Source organism: Atheta coriaria, unplaced genomic scaffold, assembly GCF_025399875.1.
Source record: "Atheta coriaria isolate IRGN ID8LTWV9N9 unplaced genomic scaffold, Caltech_Dcor_3.1 hic_scaffold_5_pilon, whole genome shotgun sequence".
Taxonomy (NCBI): domain Eukaryota; kingdom Metazoa; phylum Arthropoda; class Insecta; order Coleoptera; family Staphylinidae; genus Dalotia; species Dalotia coriaria.
In genome coordinates, this window is record NW_027045447.1 from 6,048,441 (window position 1) to 6,069,929 (window position 21,489).

The 21,489-nt window shown below is 37.4% G+C and overlaps 1 protein-coding gene and 1 long non-coding RNA gene across 6 annotated transcripts in view; one reads left to right on the forward strand and one right to left on the reverse strand.

Annotated features, from left to right (window-relative positions):
• kek5 (kekkon 5) overlaps positions 1 to 21,489 on the forward strand; it is a 169,288-nt gene that overhangs the window by 130,545 nt on the left and 17,254 nt on the right. Inside the window, exons 1-3 of one of the 5 annotated variants that reach the window (XM_065302646.1) lie at positions 295 to 316; positions 4,930 to 4,993; positions 18,070 to 18,104. The gene's annotated coding sequence lies outside the window, so the exon portion shown is untranslated. Of the gene's footprint in view, positions 1 to 294; positions 317 to 4,929; positions 4,994 to 12,573; positions 12,875 to 13,147; positions 13,230 to 18,069; positions 18,105 to 21,489 lie in introns of those variants that run through there. The other 4 variants (XM_065302645.1, XM_065302644.1, XM_065302647.1 and 1 more) reach the window with 4 other exon arrangements.
• On the reverse strand, positions 13,060 to 15,083 carry LOC135792022 (uncharacterized). Its single transcript, XR_010548187.1, has 3 exons — positions 14,043 to 15,083; positions 13,495 to 13,986; positions 13,060 to 13,423 (listed from the first exon to the last, which is right to left on the reverse strand). It is a non-coding gene; the product is annotated as an uncharacterized lncRNA (long non-coding RNA).

Sequence of the window (21,489 nt, forward strand, 5' to 3'; positions counted from 1 at the left end):
GCATTGCCGAAGCGCCGAAAAGGGGACACGGGATACGCTCGGATGGTTGGGTTTTCAGATAGGCGGGTAGTACGTCTGCGGCCGTCGTGCGGTGCTGCTCGTGTGCACCTCGCCACTCTAGCTGTAGAAAAATCATCGCGTGTGTGTGGTTCACGTTTTTATTTTCATTCAAAAATTGTAGCATAATTACAATGCACTTGGATGTGGCTTAAAATTAAAATTGTGTGCCAAAAATAAACGAGATTTTTTTTATAAAAATATTTTTTATTAATAAAAAGCGTGAAAAATCATGGATTACGATGCTGAATACAAATAGGTAAATTTTTATTTGTAGTTTATGACTAACACAAATATAAATAGCGCTGTGTTGCACACTGCTTTCTGATTAATGCGCTCGGTGGACCATAAATCACAATTTCATGCAATCCAATTTAATTACACGCATTCTCAGTCCCACGTGCATATTATATACACCCCAATATCTCTCTTAGAAATATAGAATATCGAGAAGTATACCGGGTGTTTACCGACGTTAAATTTTATAATTGTCGATGTGAAAGTTTAAGTTTATACAGACACACTGTATATAAGTGACAATACCTACATACTTGAATTGGAATATTCAACGATTGAAGTATTTGCGCGTATTCCTTGAAATGAATGAATGAATGAATACGGGAACGTATGAATAGATCCGTTGGAAACGCGTCGTGCGAATTCCTTGCTGTTGTGAGGGCTAGTTGTCGGCGGTAGGGTGGAGGTTGGCGCATTCATACAACATTCAACAATATTCGACAGTTCGACAAATTCGCTCTCGATCACGATCACGAACACTCGTTTCGCGATTGAAAGTGGAGCAGACGCGTATAATGTGTACATAATCGTGTTTTAAGGGTTGCAGGGGCACGAGTGGTTTGTGATCGCATGTGCGACAAATTGCCACTTGACAATATGACAAGTTTTCTATCTTTGAGCAAAAAAGTATAGAAAAAATATGGATTTCTTGATTTTTATAGTTTAAAAGTACAATTTTTGATATTAAAATAACTTTAAAATTTATTGTAGGCAACCAAATATACATCCAACATGAATTTATGTTTAATAATTTTATTTGTACTTTTTAACACTCTGTATATTCAATATCATATTACAAAGCACCAGATTTTCCATTTAATAACTAATCATATTGAAAAACTTCTAATTTTAGTTGTAAACCATGTATTGTACTCATAAATTATCTGGATTATGTATATGTGGGCTTCATTAATTCATTCACAACTCATTGTTGGTACTTTATACATAAATTATCCAACGTGCATTTCCTCGTGCGACGCGTCACATGATAAATACTCACACGAGAAAAAAATTGGAAGCCGGCGTGTTTTGTTTGGTTATATTTTAAAAGTAAGTAAGTACAAAGCGCGAAGGAAAAAGTTATGTAAATATTTATTATTTAGACGCCGCGTTTTTTCCCTTCTACGGGGTGGTCGTCTACCTCTCATAAAAAAACGTATTTTTATTACGACTTGTTGCCACTAGCTAGACTCAGTGTAAATACACTTTTAAAGCTTTTCCTAAGGCAAATAATGATGATATTTCCACCCACGATAAAAAGTAATAAGTTTATATGAGTTTTTGGTTGCCTACGGTAATTAATTTTTTATATTATAGGTTATGTAGTTCAGTGAATAATTAAATTGTCGGCTTTTCAATGGAAACTATGGAATTCTTTTTAAAAATCACGAAAATATTGTATTTCCTATTTATTTCGTGCATTTTTTTTTACTTTTTTGATCATATTGTTTGGTTTACTGAAAACAGTGGAGGCGTTTTTTGCTTATTAAAAACGCGTATCATTTTTTCCTCTTGCGTTTGTTTGTTTCAGTTGCCTACGCATTTTGACAATTTGGTAGTAGGTAGTACATTTTCTGAATTGTGAATTCCGAAATGTTTTTTTTTGTCTGACCGCCGCAATCGGAAGCGCACTCAACTGACGCGAGTAAATATAGAAAACATAGACTGCGCCCTGTTTGTCCCGAACAGGCACGTATCGCATAATTCGCGCCGCTGTGTGGAAAAGCAAAACGACAACGCGCCGAAAAAAAACGCTGCAGAAAACAAACATGCGTCAACGCTAAAAACAACTTCATAACCCGATGTGCACTACCGAATTGCATGGCGACTATTGTTTTATTTCGTGAGGTACTCATCCAGAATTTACTTTTGCCAATTCCGAAACTGTTGATTTAATTATTCGCCAATAATGTATTTGACCGTTTGATTTCATAGGCAACATATAGTACAAAACTTTATTGTTTAGTATTTATTGTACCTGCAATACGTGTTGCATAGATAAACTATTTAATGGTAAAGTTTTCATGCGTTTTGCATGTTTGGGCTGAGTTGGCAAAAACCTTTTGCATATATAGTCGATAACGTATTTTCAACCTTCAACTTTCGAACAATTCCGAAATAGTTCAAATGGTGCGGAATCGTTTGGTTCGATTCGACCTCATCGCGCGCGCGATCCACCATTAGGAACAGATGTCCCGTTCCAAGGGGGTGCACAAAAAGTAATTTTATTTCAGCCCCGTAATGACCCCTCTTTTCCATTCTAACCAGCTTTCTGCGCCGGAACGAAAATCGACAAAATCGACACAAAACACAAAAACTTTCATACTTTGAATATAGAACACCCGTTTGTTTCACTCTCAAACACCCACACACACAAACACTGGGTGTTTTTGCGAATGTGTTTACGTAGAGTAAAGTTGCATCCCACTGCGAGCGCGAAAATGTTTGATGTTAAATTGTGCATGGAATTATCGATTCGGTGGTGTTTTCGTTCGAGACAACGTATGCACCGAGCGGAAACTCCCAACTCGTACCTGGGAAACTTTTTCGAAAAACACACACACACACACAATTGGACAGAACGTCCCAATACAGAATCTTTGTGTGTGTGTGGTGTACTACCCTCGTTGCATTCGCACGTTGCGCTTGGCTGATGCGTTGCACACAAACCCTGATTGCTTTCGTTTTTAGGGGTGGCATGCACGCTGAGCATGACAGTGCTACTTTGGTTACCTGTGTCGTGTTGTGGTTTTTATTCCCCAAAAATTCTTGTTAGTTATATATTTTTTTCTTCATTGTATGCAACCCAACCGACAATGTACGAGTATAATTGGTTGCAGTATTAGATTTATAATGTTTTAGTTACGATAATAAGTTATCTCAAGTGTTGTAATCTTTTAGCTTTTAGTTTCAACCAGAACTAGGCAGATAAAATATATGAATGCGTGTGTGGTGGCGTGTGCAAGAAGGGTATACACCCATCTAATAAATCCAAACGACTGGGTGAAATGTGCGCGCTATTCCCGCATAAATTTGTCCCTGTGAGGTCATACATTTTCGCTCGGGAATAAACTCTAGTTATATCAATTCAGAATGTTTTTGAAAATTTTGCGCCCGATATTTATTGAGTGAGTGAGTATTGTAACGGTTTTTGGCTTTTGTATGTGGGCACCTGGCTCACCTGGCGCTTGGCTTACACCTTGGTTCAGCTCTGTTAGGTAATAATAAAGTTCGGATGCTAATGGATCACGACGCATGCTGCGCATCTTGTCGCACTGCGAGTAATAACATTATTTCATCAAGTGAAGCGTGCAACTTTCGTCTCTCTACTGATTCTACTGATTCTTGAATTGAGGCAAATCTCTTCACAATGCTCAAGAAAATTCTCCGCTGTCGTGCCTCTCTGTAATTGTAATTTATTTCCACGCGCAGCAATATTATTCACGGTTCAGTTGATGTTCAGACATCAAAGCACTGAAGAAAACCTGTAGAACAGAAGAATTGATGTTCTACGAACTCAAGTTGAAGTTGAAGTTCATTCTGCGAGATAATGTTCAATAAGCAAACAGATTTTTTACGATAAGGTCTGTTTTTTATCTTTCTATTTTTAGTGATTTTTCTTGGATTTTGTAATAATAGTCTATCATGATTTACTGCTGCAATCATCGTATTACATAAATAAACATATTTTCGGCTTCTAGCGTTTGAAGACGTGCCGAACGACATCGTACCTCAGCGTTGAAAGAAGCCGACTTTATAAATTGAGTGTTAAGTTTCCCGAAAAGTACTTTACTTAGAATTTTCAGGTAAAAAAAGTAAAAAAAAGTTAAACTTTGAGTTGGAATTCAATTATCGAACGTATAGACCACCTTAACACGATTTTAACTTAGAAATATGTTGAAAATTAAAAATGTCATATTTCTTTTCATGTAATATACGAATCGGGTCGATTTAATTAAACGAGGAATATTAATTTTCCTACATGTCGCCCGATAGCCCCCCGGCGCAGTGTATTACCGGCGACACGAGCGACGAACATGTTTCATTAATGCGCCGCGCACACCTCGTGCAATATGCGATCGGTGTTCGGAGGGCGGCCGAAGCCGCCCCTAATATGAACACCGTGAGCTATGCGTGCATTACACATACAATACCTACAATATCGGGCGTTTATTCATCGATTCTCGCCCTCCGACAAACAGTACAACTTTCAAATTTCAACTGCGAACAAGCAAACCTTCCAGCGAGAGCATTGTGCAATTTGTACGATTCACAATCGTACTCACAATTACATTAATTCATTATATGCAACCAATCGTGCATGGGCAGCCATTACCAATCGGATCATATTTAATCATTAATTTAATTTGTGTTTTAGACGCTCTGATGGTAATTTAAACTTGTTTTTTGGTATTATAGTAATAAACACTATAATACTGGAATTATTTGATGTATGCAACCATGTATACTGTCAAAACATGGCCATCTGGTGTTAAATTATAGATATACATAACCAAACATTAGATAAATGATGATTTGCTTGTAATTTAATTTCGTTCGTCTTTTTTCTTGCAGCATCTGGTTGAATGTGAATCGTGAAGTCTTCGGGCGACGACGACACGGTGGATGAATGCATGCGGTGAGTGCTCCAAACATTTTTCTCTGCTTTTCGTAGCATAATAAGTGCAGCCAGCAGTGGTGATGTCGCAAATGTCGTAAATGCTACACTAACATCGTTAGGTCCTTCCTGTGAAGGGGAAACATGAATTTTATTGCGTAGGGTGATCAAGCTAATACAGGGCAATAAAAAATTTAGTTTCGGATTATTTTGAAAGGTCTTGAATAAATGTGAAATGTGAAATTTAAAAAATGAATTTGCTGAGAGATGGAAAAAATGTTTTTTCTGCCAAAGTATCATTTTCCACTCGATGGAAAGTAAAAACGCGCACGTATTCGAACGTTCATTTTCCGGTTTGGCTCGAAGGGGCAGGCGCAAATCGAAATAGAGCGCTGATTGCACCTCATCATCGCCGAAGTCGGCGTCCTTTTTATCCGCGTCGCGCAGCCATCGCGGTTCAATGGCGTCATTCGTCCCGGTGCTCTCAGCTGGCAACCACCGAATCGAAGCGCACAGAATAGGTCATATAATACCTTTTGAATTCTTCTCCGAACGCCCGGGGACGGCTGATAACTCTCGTGCACTCCGGCGGCCATCAGGCCCTGAATTGAATGCATGCGGATTCAGAATTCTGAATCTAGATGCGGAATGGTGGAGAATTGTGCGCGCGCGAATTGGCATCATACACACACTCTCGTTCCGGGCGATGAGCGCGCGACAAGGGTGCATGGCGCGCGCACGGGGTGCAGACTGGCCCGGCTGATAAGACGGATGTTTCGGACGTGCCGTCAATGCGAATTGCGCGCGGAATTAGGCAGGCGCCGGCGATGGGCGAATGTGCGAACGAGCTGGAAGAACTCCTCCGGCCTGGCGAATTCAATCGAGAATGGAGAATAGAGAATGCAAAACTCCCCAGTTGCACACGCGCCGCAACGGGCGCTATCAGTAGAGATAGCCCCGGCTGCTGCCGAGGGGATGGATGCCCGCATTGCAAGTAATTATGGATGCAATTGGATTTGACTTGTTGGAGCAATACGCGGCTGCTACAAATAAATTAAGCTTCACTTCCGCTTCAATTTGGTTTGTTTTTGAAGTGGGGGGTTGGGGAGATGAATCATTAGGGTGTTTGCTGGCTTGAAATGTATCTAATATATAATTTAGTTGATTCCGGCTGCAATTTTCGCTGTATTTTGTAAACCCCTAGGGTAATTTTTAATTTCTATTTGGATTTTGAAATATTATTAAATTTTGCATTATATTGCACTATATTTTATTTTTTCTAAAATAGAATAATTATGAAAATTAACTTTAAAAATTTCTTACAAAAATTTGCCAAAAAACATTGAGTTATATTTAGCTTCATAATTAATTAAATTTTATAATTAATTGCATCCAAATTATTTATTTTTATAGGTTGTGAAATTTACTTTTTAATACCGATTTTTTGGTATTTATAATTTTTAAAAAGTTTGTCAAAATTAACGTCAAACTTGAAACTTTGTAAAAAATTTCATTTCCTCATACAAAAGTTTTATTTTATTTTTTAATTCATTAAATATTCAAGTTATTGTAAATTTTATTTTTGATAATAATAGCAATTTAAATTCTTCTTTTAAGTGTATTTTTCACAAAATTTTAATATTTTTACAAATACTTCAAAAATAACTTTGAAATTTGATCTTTTAAGAAAAAATTTCTTCAATTTTTTTATTGAATAATTTGCATTTTTTCGCCTAGTTTATAAAATAGTTCAGTTATTATTAATTTTATTCTTGATAGCAGTAGGTAATTAAATTCTTCCCTTAAATTTATTTTTTTCAAAATTTTAATATTCCAACAAATAGTTTAAAATTGCCTTTGAAGTTGAACAATTTTTATTTAAAATTGCGTGCTCATAGCAAAGGATCAGTACAGCTTAGCTTATCATACAACGCCGATTTAAATATTATTAAGCCTGTATTAACCGACGTTAAAATGTGCAACCCGCGCAATTTTTTCCCTCCGATGCTTTTTTATGCAACATTTTGTCTCTGTGCGCGGCGGCGCGCTCATCTCATCTTCTGGTCGGGCGACATTTCGCATTCCTCGCCGCGTATCCACCCCTCAGAGTGAAGTTATCTTTGCGCGCCGCATTCCGCATTCCGTTTTGCCGCTTTTCCGCCTTTCCGTGCTTTCGGCTTTGTCCTCACCGCTTGTCGTCGACCTTTCAACTCGCTTTTTTTCCCCGAGTGCTGAGGGTTTTGTTTTGCGTTTGCATCGGACCCTGCGACTTCAGGTTGTGCGAGTAAATAAATAATGCTGACGATGTAATTAACGCCGCTTTGAACATTCTTAGCGCATGACAAGCGAGGGTTTTATATGGAAAATGCAGCAATAAGGATAAAAATACACGTGTAACTGTTGAAAAAATGTTTGCGGAGACTTTTTTGGCTGGTTTACTTGAGTTTTGTGATTTTTGTCATCTGTAAGTCAGTTTCCAGTGAAATATGCATTCGTGCATCAATCAAACCTCGCTTCCTGGAGTACGTGCACTGTGCATGTGGCGGTTTGCGCATCTCGCCTGCGAGTTTTCCACATCTTCTCATGCCTTTTGTGCATCCGTCAACGCTGTCGCTTCGCCACGTCGATAGCAGCGAGAGCGCCGAGAAAAATTTGCGAATTGTCACTTGAACATCCACATACTACATCCTCTCTCACCACTCTCGATATAAATCCGACAGACTACATATTCTAACCTCAAATTCCAATCTTTCAGTCACCATTGAGAAAGTGGAATAAAAATACAAGTTTGATATTAAAAGAAACAAAAAATTAAAAACTATTTTTTTCGTAAATTTTATATTAATAATTCAATTACATAACGCATTTTTATTTATAGATATTGCGTATTTTGGTACACATATATCGTATTTTCTGCGTTTGTGAGTTTTTGACAAATGTGCTCAACGTGTGAATGACGTACGTCATAATCACACATCACAAGACATCTCAAGACATCAACTCTATTCTCGTCTCGTCTGCATTCTTTTTTTCGCTGCCTGAAATTTCGTTTCTGCAGATGTCAACCAAGTGACGATAAAGTCGATAAAAAATTATACACACATTTACACTTAGAGATAACACGTGTTGTGCAAACTAACACAATGCAATTTCCTGTTACATATTTTATGTATGTAAATATTTCTCTTTTACTTTCCTAAGAATCAACGTATTTTTATTATTATTGTCCAGACTAGAGTTGCCACGAATAGTGATTTGGCCGAATACCGAATACCGAATATTCGGCAATGCTGTCGGCCGAAGCGCCGAATATTTGGCGGCCGAATATTCGGCTAAGTACGATTCTTCTCCACGTCGTAAGAAGAGAAACTTGAACGAAAATGATAAGACATTTGAAATACACGACAGTTTCTGGAACTGCTTTGAGGAAGTCGCTAAAGATAATATGCGAAATAGTAATAGGCAAATGAGACGGATTTTTATTTGAAATCAAATCGCCTAGATCGGAAAGCTGATCCTTACAAGTGGTGGTCAGCAAATGAAAAACAATACCCAAACCTCTCGAAATTTGCTAAAGTTTATCTTTCTTCTCCCGGGAGTAGCGTGTATAGTGAGAGGTTATTTTCTGAAGCTGGTACCATTTACGACGAAAAGCGTAATCGTTTGCTACCGTCAAATGCTGAAAAGCTTGTTTTTATCCATCACAACTTACCGATGATTAATTTTACTTATTAAAGTATTTTAATTTGATAATAAATACATATCATGATTAATATGATGTGTTTTTCTATGATTTGGTATTCGGTATTCGGCCGAATAGTACCTATTATTCGGCCGAATACCGAATACCAAACAAAGTGGCCGAATAGGCCGAATACCGAATAGTAGCCGAATATTCGTGGCACCTCTAGTCCAGACAGTTATTTTTTTTTTTTAAACTGAGATTTTTTTTTGTATACCTACTTCGGATAAAGAAATTAAACATTTGTTTGACGTCATGGGTAATGGAGAAATAAGCGACGGGTAAATATTGAAATACAATAAGTGTGCAAACACACACGTCGCACCATATTAGTCTTCTGAGAATTAATTCCTTCATTATCGTCGATTCGTCTACAATTCTATGCGATATAAGTGCGTTGCTCAGCGTTACAGTTTACACTTCTCTTATATTTCGTATTGTCTCTAGTCTTACCCGTATCTAATTGTAATTAGCAATGCAATCATTGAGTGTAACGCAATACGCTTTGTTCTAATTAATTTCCTAACGTAAACATTTATAATAATTAAAGTTAATCTTATAATTGTGAAATTTTACAATGTAATAATTTTATTTTTATTTTTATTGAATTTTATTGATTTTTTATTTTTTGCTTAATGTAATTAACTTAAGTGTATTCCCACGCAATCTAAATGCATAAAATTAACCCATGTTAAACTTTGCGATTGTCAGTGCAGAGGGCAAGTGACACAAAGCGAATTAAAATTTAAAATGAAACGAAAACGCGCATCGATAATAAAATGCACTACACAACATTGTACTCGTTATGTATGTGTGTGTGCCTTTGGTTGCAAGTCGCAACATTTCCAACACTCGAACATTAAAAGTTAATCATCGTTAATGGAGTCGAACTCGAGTTCGAGTTGGCTGATTTAACAGTTTCACCACTTGACGTTCGACATTTCCACTCGACGAGTGACATGTCATGACACAGAGATCGTTACTTGGTCGTGTTTATCGTCTGCCAACTTGCAGGACATAAAAATGAGTTTTAAAGAAACCGCATGCATTTTTTAATATTGTAGTCAAAACATCATTAGGGTTGGCATTTAAGCTTTAAAATATATTATATTGTGATGGTAATAAATAGTTTTTTGTGGGTTGGGGTGCAGGAATGTTGAAATTGTAAAATTTCTTTATTAGTTTTGGTTTGAGTTGGGTCGATTTATGACCCTTGTAGAAGGGAAAACTTATCTGTAAATCTTGAAATCTTTCAGTGTTGAAAAACAGGCGACGATTTTCAGTTCTTGATGAATTATTAGGTTACATTCGTCTATAACTGAAGCACGACTCGTCTGTCTATCTAAAGTATCAACTATCAGTAGATGAGAAGAAACATGGAAGACGTTTTGGTCATTTTAGTCATTTTAAACACTCGAGGAAACTTAAAATCAACCTCAAGATCGTATAATAATGACATTTGTTGGAGAGCACTCGAAACTGTCTTCATCAGTGTTATCACATGTCGTAATTCTTTCTGAAGAGGAAGAGAAATAAAAAAATGAGGTTAAAGAGATCATTTGAAGCATCACCATAACCTCAAATTTACATAATAATTTGTTAATTTGAAATTAAATTAAAAACTATACCATAACACTGATAACACCAATATTAACACAAGAGCGATAATTTATTATAATCCCTGAAACAAATACTTTTGTGATTAGTAATAACCTCAACCGGATGGACGGTCTCATGACGCATCTGTTAAGAATTCCATCCAAATATTTTTTGCACCATCTTTAAACGTCGCATCAGGTAAAAAAATCTACACCAGTCATAATTATACGTTTAGAATACATACTTCATCATCATACTTAAATTAAACGCTCAAGGTGACTCTACAACCAGCATTATTCCTATTTCTCTATTTCTATCTTTTTTTGTACTACGTTAATAGCGAATAGTTTTGCAGTCGTCAGGAAACGCAATCAAACGCAAACGCAATTAATCACTGTTATCGACAGTATAACTAGCTACTATCAACATTATCCTGCAATTCAATAAATACGCAATGCAAAGTTTATAAACTCAATAAAATAAATACAAGTCATTTCTCGCCAGCACGCCGACTTTTCCAACATTAAAAATGCAGTGTATTTAGTTTTAAGATTAAAACAAGACAACAGTGCCGTTACTCTTTGCAGTCAAAGACTGCAGCGACGTCAAGTTGCATATGAATAAATAATCGCGACGTAGTATAAACAACGTTATAAACAACGTAATCAGAGACAGAATAACTGAATAGTGAATATCTTTGCATGGCGCCAGTATCGCAGACGCCTAAGTTATCTGACGCGTTAAGATATTATTATATATTGCATTTATGAATATTAAAATGTGACGATGCACATAAATTTATTTTTACGGACGTATCTAGGAGTAAAGTCGCGACAAGTGTTTTCAATGGTAATGATGAGATTTTTTATAGTTTTTAATTTATAACTCGAATACTATTTGGGTTAGCGTTATGATCCTATTAGGAAATTATTTTTAATAAAATTTTATATCTAACTACCAAAAATGGTATTGATCCGTTTGTTAATTAAAAAGTTATAAACATTTTATATTGGAAATTTTGGAAAACATTAATTGGAAACAAATTGGCTTACAACTATTGATTAAAACCTGTTATCAATGACATTTTTTATTTTTAGGAAGATAATTTTATGCTAGATAGGTTGCAAAAAAGATTATTTATTTATATTTATTACTTTTTGAGTTATGAATTAAAATATATTAAAAAATGTACTAAAAGTTCAATAATTACAATATCAACATAAAATTGTTTTGTAATTTTGATAATTTTAATAATTTATATGAAGTTAATGTTTAGTGTATCACTTTATTCTATTTTATTATCAGTTATTTGTGTCTATCGTTCATATTTTCTACGAATATTATTAACTGGAGCATGACTCAAACACACTTCATTTAAATCAATTTTTCAACTATAAAACGTCTGAACAAACATAATTTAATGCTTCGCAACCAGAGAATTAGTGATAACGGTTGTTATTTTATTTTCAATAAACATTCCACTCTTAGATAAAACTATTTCTGTTGCAGTTGTACTTAGTTTGTTGTTTTACCACTCTATAATTACACATTTTTACCATTTTGTCCGCCGGAAAAAGTCTCATTAAAGCCGGGCTGTGATTAGTAGCTACAATAAATCGAAAGCAATGCAAACAAAAAACTCTCTACAACAAATACTTCAACAACTGCAGCCAGATCTAACATCAAACCGAATAGTTTCAATAGTTCTTGCATCGCATCTTCTTGTACTTCTTGTAGTGCTCGGTTGCAACGATCTGGTAATCGCCCCGTCGGGAATCGGAGTTATTGCTTGAATGGCGAGCGTCGCCAGCGTTTTAATGGCGTAATGTTTTAACTATACTCCTCGGAGTCATCCGAGTGCTAACTGCTAAACTAGTCACTTTGAAAACATGGACGCTGCGAGTGAAAAACAAAGCGACGACCGCATGATTGTGATTCTGCAACACTGTGTATACAAAAACACAGCGAAGCAAAAGTGAGAAAGAGTTTATAGTTAAACGTAAACTGGTTTCGCACCTCCGATCGGCCAGTGTGCCTGCTGGAAACAAGTCACGAGTCATCTGAATTTTTAAATATTCTACACGGTGCGGTGCGCGTACATGGATTTTTTGATGTGTAACACTCTGTAAGATGAGTTAAGTCGGGGCGAACGCAGTCGAAGGTGGTCTAGTCGGCCACGCTCGGACAGAGAACAAGACGCGATGCGCATGCGCGCCAGGTTGAGTGTGTTGAGAGAGTTCGTTGGTGTTTGCTTCGGCGTGCACGTTCTGCTGTGTGTTGGTAATTTCGTGCACCAGTTGATGCACACGGCGCAGACAAAACCGGCATCGCGTCTGATCGCCGCAGTTCACGCTTGCTATCCGCGTCGTGTTGACTTAAGTCTTTTCTTGCGCGTTGCAGCTGCAACTGCAGCAAAATCTTCCATTAAAACATTTCATTTCAAGTAACTATTTAGTGTTGTGTGTATAAAATCTAGTTCCAATTGGATTTACCACGGTTTGTCCAACAAAGAAAATGGATTAACACACAGGTTACGAAAACCGAAGCAACAAAGACATGAGGTATGAAATGCGTTATCACTTGACACATATTTATATATAAAGTGTTATCGTACATATTGAAGCGTTCGGTCAACATTTACACAAATGCGATTGATAACATAACATAAGGTGAAATTGGATTCACGCTGTCGTTTTTTATCTTATCACATTGATTAAACAAGAAACTTTTATTTCCTATAGACGTATGCAAAGAGGGTACGCAGTGTAAATATATTTTACGTTTTGATATAAATCCATATCTCTTACTGATATAACGCAGTATAATATCGTATTCCGTGAGCTGTGAGTTGTGTTGATTATTTTCGGATAGCACGATTACAGGTCGGGTCGTTTCGGCTGTATAGAGTTAATTAAGGTAATTATTTACGGTTGCGATGCGCGGTACATGTTCACGTCACAGTGGAGTGGTATGTTTGATCAAAAATTCACATAACTAACGGTGTAGCATTAATATTAAGCCACAAATAACAATTAACAACGGATTGTTTAATATTCGGATCAGTTTAGTTGTTAGTCGTATGTAGTGTTGATGTTGATATTGATAACAATCTAAAAACAGAAACAAAACAAGTTTATTTTTTATTTTTTATACTTCCAAGTATAATTTATATTTCGTTGACCTTTTATTGTATATTGTTGTATATTATATAGGTGCACTAGTATAGCACCATGTTGGTCATCATCATCATCATCATCACGATGGTGTTTTCATGCAGTGCAGTCAAATCTGTTCTTGTATGCATGGTCAGCAAAGCAAAGCAAAAGCTCTCGGTTTTATCTTGTAGGTATAGGAATAGGTATCCTAGGGTCAGGTCTCAGGTTCTCTTTGCTCTAACCTCTAATAATATAATGCAGCTTGCATCTTTCTTGCCCACAGGTAACCATTTTGTTCGTCTATGGCTAGCTGCCGGCATTCTGGGTTTGTTTTTCTCACTTTTTGTGTTGTGTTGTGTTTTTGTGGTGATGTTGTCGTTGCGGGTCTCTACCTCTCTCGGTATACGAGCGCTTGCTGCTTCCTTGGAAACTGATCATTGTGTGCTCGCTCTCTATTGTCCACTCGAAGACTGGTTTCTCAAACTCAAACTCAAACTGAAAACGAACGTGAAGCTGAACTGAAATCCAATCATTAGAATTTTATTCCTTTTTTAACTTAAATGTAAGCTTATACCTATAAATGGTTATAGGAATACAAAACGTGAGGTTATGTTAGTTTTAGATTTTGGTTTGATAGAATTGTAAAACAAGTTTTTAATTGTCGGGCTGCTTGTTTCTAGATCGATCGATTGATGATTAATATCAAGATCTAGCAAAGTGCGAAAGTTACGAAAAGCAATTTCGTTGAAGCGTCATTGGAATTCTCCGACGTTTGTTAAATCATCGACCTTGAAAGTTGGCAACTTTCCGCGATCGTGTTCGACTTTCCGACGCGTGTTTATTGGCTCTGCCCTTCTCGAAGTCTCTTCGTGACGAGTCGACACGCTCAACATTTTACCACATTAACTTTTAATTTATTTTTCGGCGCATTCGCTTCTCCAACACTCGATGAAAAAAAAAACAAGACTCATTGCGATCAAATATTGTGTAGGATGTTGATATCCTTGATAATCTTAATTCTCTCTCCTCTGGATGCTTCAAAGTTCAAGCGCCAGGTAAACGTATAGATAGATTCTTGTAAATTATTTACTTTTTCTCTTCTTTTGGAGAGTTTACTCGTACTGTGTTTGTTGTCGTCTCAACATCAACGTTTTCCGCGCCGACATTTGGACTTTCTCAATATAAATTTCTTTTATATTGGCATGTTTCGTTCTGTTTGTAATGCGAAACTTTTTTGTAGAAATCCTCTTCTTCTTCTCATTCTCGGCGTGTCTGTTGAGAGAGGCTTGGAAGATGATATTATTGCGGGGAATATCGTTCGGGCAGGAAAAAGCGTGCGGGAAACAACTTCAACTTCCTCGAATTTATCGAATTCAACTCAAATAACTTTATTACGGATTAGACAGACAAGCGTATAGGGGTTGAGTCGTGTGTCCTCTCAGAGATGAGGAAAAATTGACGGATTCAGAGCACGTTTATTACATTTGCTTGTATTTTCTGCAAACAGCGAACAAATACTTGACTAAACCGATGTCTCAAAAACCGAAATAAATTTAATTAACAAGTTAATATTAAATAACTTACCAAATTAATATTTATGTCAATTTTATGTTCTACTTGCATGCGCTTGAACGTTTAGTTAAATACTGCACAAAGTTGGAAAACAAAAAGTCGGAAAACACGAACTATCAACTCGAACAACTGCAATTACATGCTCGCGATGTATGTGTGTATGTGTATTCGCGTTGCTCACATAATTTTAAATTTGTTCCACATAACATTAGTCGACATTAAATAATTTGGCTTGTTTTTACGCCGCTTGCGGCCGGCGGTTATTTAATTAAAGACACACAAACCGCATGAATGTATAGTTTTATGACGAGTTCATGTAACGCAAAGTTACGAACTTAAGTTTAAATTATTATCGCGTGTGGAATTTAATAAATTAATTCATTAGCTTGAAAATGCGCTCATTAATGTTTGCTTTAACTTGTCAAAAGCGTGAAATTCTTAAAAAGTAGTAGACTGTGTCAATTGTAATTTTATACGATGTGAAGACAGGATCTAATATAATACGACACAAAGGAATTGATATTTATTGTTGGTTTGTTTTTTTCGGTTAAACTCGAGCGTTTCCTTTTTATCTCCGCGTGGAATTGCAATTGCAACTTCAATCAATTTGATTACAAACAGTAATGCAATAACCGCGGTGCATCATTATAGAGTTGTAGACAATTCAACACAATTTGTATAATTAAGAGTCGTTCATTGAAAATTGCGTTGAGAGTTTAACATAAAGAAGAGCGGAAGACAAAAATGTAATTATTTTGTTTTACAGCTTTGTGGCAACACCATCAACACCATATTTTCATCTTTAATTTCCACCCTTTGCGTAAAGCTGAACTTTTTCTTGGTTTTACAAGAAGTGGGTGTAGTTATTTGCGTGCCAGGATAATTTTTCTCAATCTAAATTCAAATGAAGTTGGCTAAGTTTTTCGGGCGTCGCCGGTGGAACTTCTTTTCTCTCGTTCGTCGTCGTCTTGCGTGCAGCTTTTGGTCTCTGTGTGCTCTCGTCCATTACTTCTTGGATTTCTCGGACGCAAAGCTTTGGCTCGCGCGTTCGTTCGCCGCGGCGCAAAACTCGTTTTAATTTAAACTCCTTTGAGTAATAATTCAGCTCGTTGGGGCGAACGAACCCTGAAACCAGCCACCAACTAGTACCTACTACTTCCAGGACAATAAGGAAATTATTTTAATTTCCTACTAATTCTAACCTATAAAGTGTGCTTGTGTTTTTTTTTTCTTGTCGAAGTTTTTAATTAAGAATTAGTAAAGTCATCTAAAGTTAAGACAAGAAGCCGACTTTATCACAACTCATTAAATTGCAGGCATAAGCATGAATAGAGATGGTTTATTATTTATAATTGACGGCAATTAAGCGACTGATAATAAATTTATGTTTAATTAAACTACTGAAACTCTCGTCGGCCGGCACACTAACGGCATCGACGTCCATTAAACCGTCGTTGGGGCCGCAATTTCGCCATTGACTCGGACATGTATTCGATCTCAATCAAATCGGACGATTTCAACGTGCATTTTCTGCGGCCTGGCCTATGCAAAGTGCAAAAATGTTCGGAAGCCATTAAACTATCGAGTGGCGGGCCGTATTCGAGCATAACAAAGTTATTACTGTACGCGCTTGACCGGCGCACAGTTGAGTGATATGAATAAATTCTTTATGGTCTCGTTAAAACGGTACAACGATGGAAAATGTGTACTCGTACGCTCTCGGCGACGGTATTGTTAGCCATGTCTGTCTAATGGATTAAATTGCGCGCGGCATTCAGTTCTCTAACCTCTCGAAAACATCGAAACCCATCGCAGATGCAGATTGGAAATGTCAGTCAGATTTTATTAGCAAGAGCAAATCATTTTAAACGGAAGCATTAAACTTTTAATATATTTTCATAGAATTTTCACAAGTTGTGTTGTGTGTTTTTTTCGGTGTAGAATTTCTTAGAAAAGTTGTACATTAAAGAATTTTACTTCTCGAGTTGCGACGGTGATAAGAAAACGAGCGAAGCGAGGAGAACGTGCTCAAAGCGAAATTCCGCGCGTCGCAATATCACGGTTTTCTCCACCCTCGACTCGAAAGTTCCACACGTTTGTGTGAACGAAAATAAAAATATCTCGTCGGCGCGTCGCGAGATTATCTGTTGCAAAAATAGACTCGTGCCGGAACTAAACAGCAACCGGAAATATAAGATAAGTACAACACGTGCTAAACCTGGGGGAGACAAAAAATTGGTTTAGATTTTTTCTTTTCGTTTTTAAATTATACTTGCACATATAAATAGCGTTTGAAATAAAATATTTGTCTTGTTGTCTAGAGGTAGAAATCTTTTGCTCGTTGCTTGGTTTCGAGCTTGGGTCAAAAGTCACGTGCGCTGTTGAAGTATACACGCACGTATCACGAATAAATGCTCACTACTTCCATAATGCACCCGGCGGGTTGCAGCGTGTGTCGGCCATGGCCGACATGCAGTGCACATATTTCTACATATTCCGAACGTGCGCACACACGATCTCATTACGCGCGGACGTTATTATTCCCCTCGTCGCACATTCCGGCGCCGCACACATCCAACGAAATTATTGCTTTGTACATACTCGGAAAGTTGCTGAGTGCACTCGAAAAAAGCTGATTTCAAATGTCCGTCACGCTGTGTGTTACACACACTCGCGCGCGCCATCTATCTATCTGTGCAGTCACCTGTTTCCGTTGGATACACGATGTCAAAAAGTGGCGAAAGCTTTCGCTTGGAGATTTTGCGATAAAACGCACCACCAGCCAGCAATCTATAAAACAAAAGGAGCAGAGTTGCAGGGCAAAAATGGGAAAGTGCGCCGTCGGCATGTGTGCGCGATGGCATCGCGCTTTTATGGCGTTTTGATTGAATTCTGTTTGACCGGGCGGCGTGCGCGCTGCCTCAGCGCTCGTAATAACGCGAAACCTAATTAGTTTCAAGATTGCACTTCGATATCGCTCTACGGCAAAACTTGATGATGTTGCTAATTAAGTCTGTTTTTTTTTGCAGTGCGCTTCCTGGATTCATACAAAGACCAGATTAAGGTAAACAAATTATTTCATACTTACCGCAATATTTCACCACTGGTTTTGTATTAATTTTCCGCAAAGTTTTTGAAGCGCTGCGCGAGTGAATAATGGCCGATGCACTTTGTATATTGAATTCGCGATGATTTATGCGTCTGTTTATCAGTTATGGCGCTTCGGCAGTGGCGGAGTTGTTGCAGAGTCGACGCATATTGGCCGATCGCGCGAGTTATCGAAGCAATTTAGCATCGTAAAACGCTGAAAACGTCCGAGCGCAAAAATCCGCCGCCGTGCTAAAAACGCGGAAATTGAAGAGCCGTCGCGAGTAACGGCTTAGTTGGATCGAATAAACCATTTCGACATTCGACGTTGTGTTATCCATTCGTTAGTCGTTACTTTATCGCATCACGAGTGCCATCAATCGCATTCATTTCTAGATATGCACTTTTCTGATGCGCACAATATTTTTCATCTGCAGCGCTTGCAGTTTCAGTTTTTCCGTGTTTGCAATATTACAAAATTACAGATTTCAGCATGTATTTTATTCAGTCATATTACAGAACTCTGTAATTTTTAGCGCCGTTATATTGTGTTGCAGTAAAATACAAATTTTTCATTTGCATCCACGATTTGCATCGATGACATTTTCTATTTTTTGATGCAAAATTACAGATTCCTGTATTGATTTAGGAACCTGTAATTTTTAGGGAGGTTATGTTTGGTTGAAGTAAAATATACATTTTAGTGCCTTTAATGAATTAATTCACTTTATCTTGGCGCGGTCGTCAAAATAATCCGGACTTAGGAACGTATTCGGCATTTAAAGACTTTGGGGAATTTTTCACGCCCTTAGAAAATGCTATTTATGTCCGCAACAGGCCTCGCCTGGATTTTTCGCTCGCGATAAGCAACCAGCTCTAGTTATTTAAGTTTTTGTCGGCGTGTTCTCTGGGGGCGCGTCGTAAAATCGGTTTATTTCCGTTATTCTTATTTAAAAGCGATTGCGCGTGCATAAATTACGCGGACGCCGCGCCTCTCGGGTGAAGTATTTCGAGCATCGGGCGCGCGTCAGGAAACTTGAGGCTGACTAATAAAAGCTCGTGTCCTGGTGAAATAAGTTGAAATAAGTACACAAAGGGACAACAACCAAACACCTGGGATGCATGAGAGTGCCACGCGGAAAAACGAGCCGTCCCCGAAAGCGAAAGGCATTCTTCGCCAGCCGGAAGTTTCGGCTTACTTTCTTATTAAATAAATTTATTTGTCTTCCTGCGCGCGCGCGCGTAAGGAAAGTTATTCGTCGACGTTTAAGTGAAATACCGCGCATCGTCCAAGGGACGAAATAAAACCCTGTGCCTGTCGGTCGTAAATTATTCGGCTACGCGACGCTGTCTTTTTGGCCAAGGTGCTTGCCATCCGGGGTGCTTAAATTGCTTAATATGTACTCGAGGAGAGTTTGGAGAACCGAGTTGAAAAATCATCCGAATCGAGCGCAGTGTTTTAACAAAGTAGGAAAAAATGTGAAGTTCTCTGGTTTTACGCTCGAGATGAGTGTCCGCAACGCGTTCATAATTTTCACATATCTCTCGTGGCAAAAGCGGCAAAAAGCAAAATATGAAAAATTACTCGCCAACACCGAGCAAGTAAATGTTTTATCGTCGATCTAATGTATCAATGTCGTCTGCGAAAAACCTAAAAGCTCTCTCGCTGGCGGGCTGGTACTCTGGTACTCTGTGAAAGTGCAAAAAGTCGCCTCGATTCCGATAGTCGACACGTTCCTATTACAAAGTATTATAAAGTTAAATTTTCTGCATTACAAATGAAGCACAGCCGGCAGAAGGAGGGAGGCGTGTGTAAAAAAGCAATTTTCTGATAGCGCAAAAAAACCGGTATGGAAAAAAACGTATATAGATATGAGCGAAGTACAAATGCGGGGTGGCAAAACGTGCGGACGTGAAAGACGATCGCAATGTGAAGGAGAGTCGAGGGAGCTGGAAACGATAACGTTGAATTAATCTCGGATATATTTTTCATGCAAATCCCGATTTCTACGTGCTAGTTTCTGCATGAGAAAATTGGAAAATCTGGAGCAAATTAAAAATTACAATTTTTAGCTTTGTAAATATACTAGCAACTTTGCCCCTGTTGTATTTAGTAAAATTTTAATTAATTTTTACCTTCTGGGACCTTATATGTGTCCATCAATCAGATTCGCAATTTTATTTTGAAGAAATGAGATATGGTAATAATGCACTTTTGCGCCATCTCTGATTCAATTATTTAACTAGAAGTATGATTGAATCTCAATACCATTTTTTTATCTCTTATTTAACACCCTGTAAATCAATATTTCCAATATTTTAATAGTTATTCTGCTATTTTAGACCAAGGCGAATCTACCAAATCATTGATTATCAAAATCTGTCCAGGCGTTTTCGAGTTATAAAAGTTGTAACTAACACGACTTTGTTTTATAGATTTTATAGAAAATTAACGTTAATTAAACGCAATTAACTTAGCCATAAAACATGTTTCGAAACTTTTTCAACGAAAAGTTAAAATTTTTATTTTTAGCATCTGCTCTCGCATGCATTTACTAATTTGTTTATAACCTTCGACATTGTTCTCCTAATTACATGAATCACTTAACAAATTGAAGCTAATTAAATTGCCTACTGCTCAACATTAACACTACTGTTCTATTATGACTCACCTTTCTTTAAACTCGCTGTGAATTAGGTCATTTTTTGCTCGATGAGTATCCACTCGACACTCTTCTATTAATATTAATAAATCTATTACTTCCGTAATTATTCCAAGAACTGTCTAATGACTACACAGCGATTAAAGCCGATTGAAACATTAAATTTTATTTATCAAACCCTCATTGTCTTCTATTTATATCGTAAGTTGTTTGTTTGCCGTTTCGTTTTATTTTTATACAAGTCATGAAAATAATTTCGAACTAGATTGAAGTTTATTGTTTGGAAATAAATACTCGATGGACGATAACAATAACATAAAAATAGCGGATTTGTTCACTTGAGTCTGGAGTGCACGACAATAATAATAATAACTGCTCGATAAGTTTTCTGTTGAAAAACGACGCCGCGAGTTCAATACGCTTTGAACTGATTGTTTGCTTCGAGCTCACTGCCGCCGCCACCGCCGCGGCATGTCCGTTTGCGTTACGAATCATCGGTATGATTCATAACTTCTTACGAGCTACATAACTGAAGTACAATTGAAGTATGTAGGTAATGCACACACGCACGATTTATTCAGGGAATCAAGAATCAAGTGATTTTACGAGGCAGGAGACTTATTCATTTATCAATTCAATAAATTCATTCTTGCAATTGCCGCACATGCGTAGGTAGAAAGTTAGAGTACATTTGTTCAA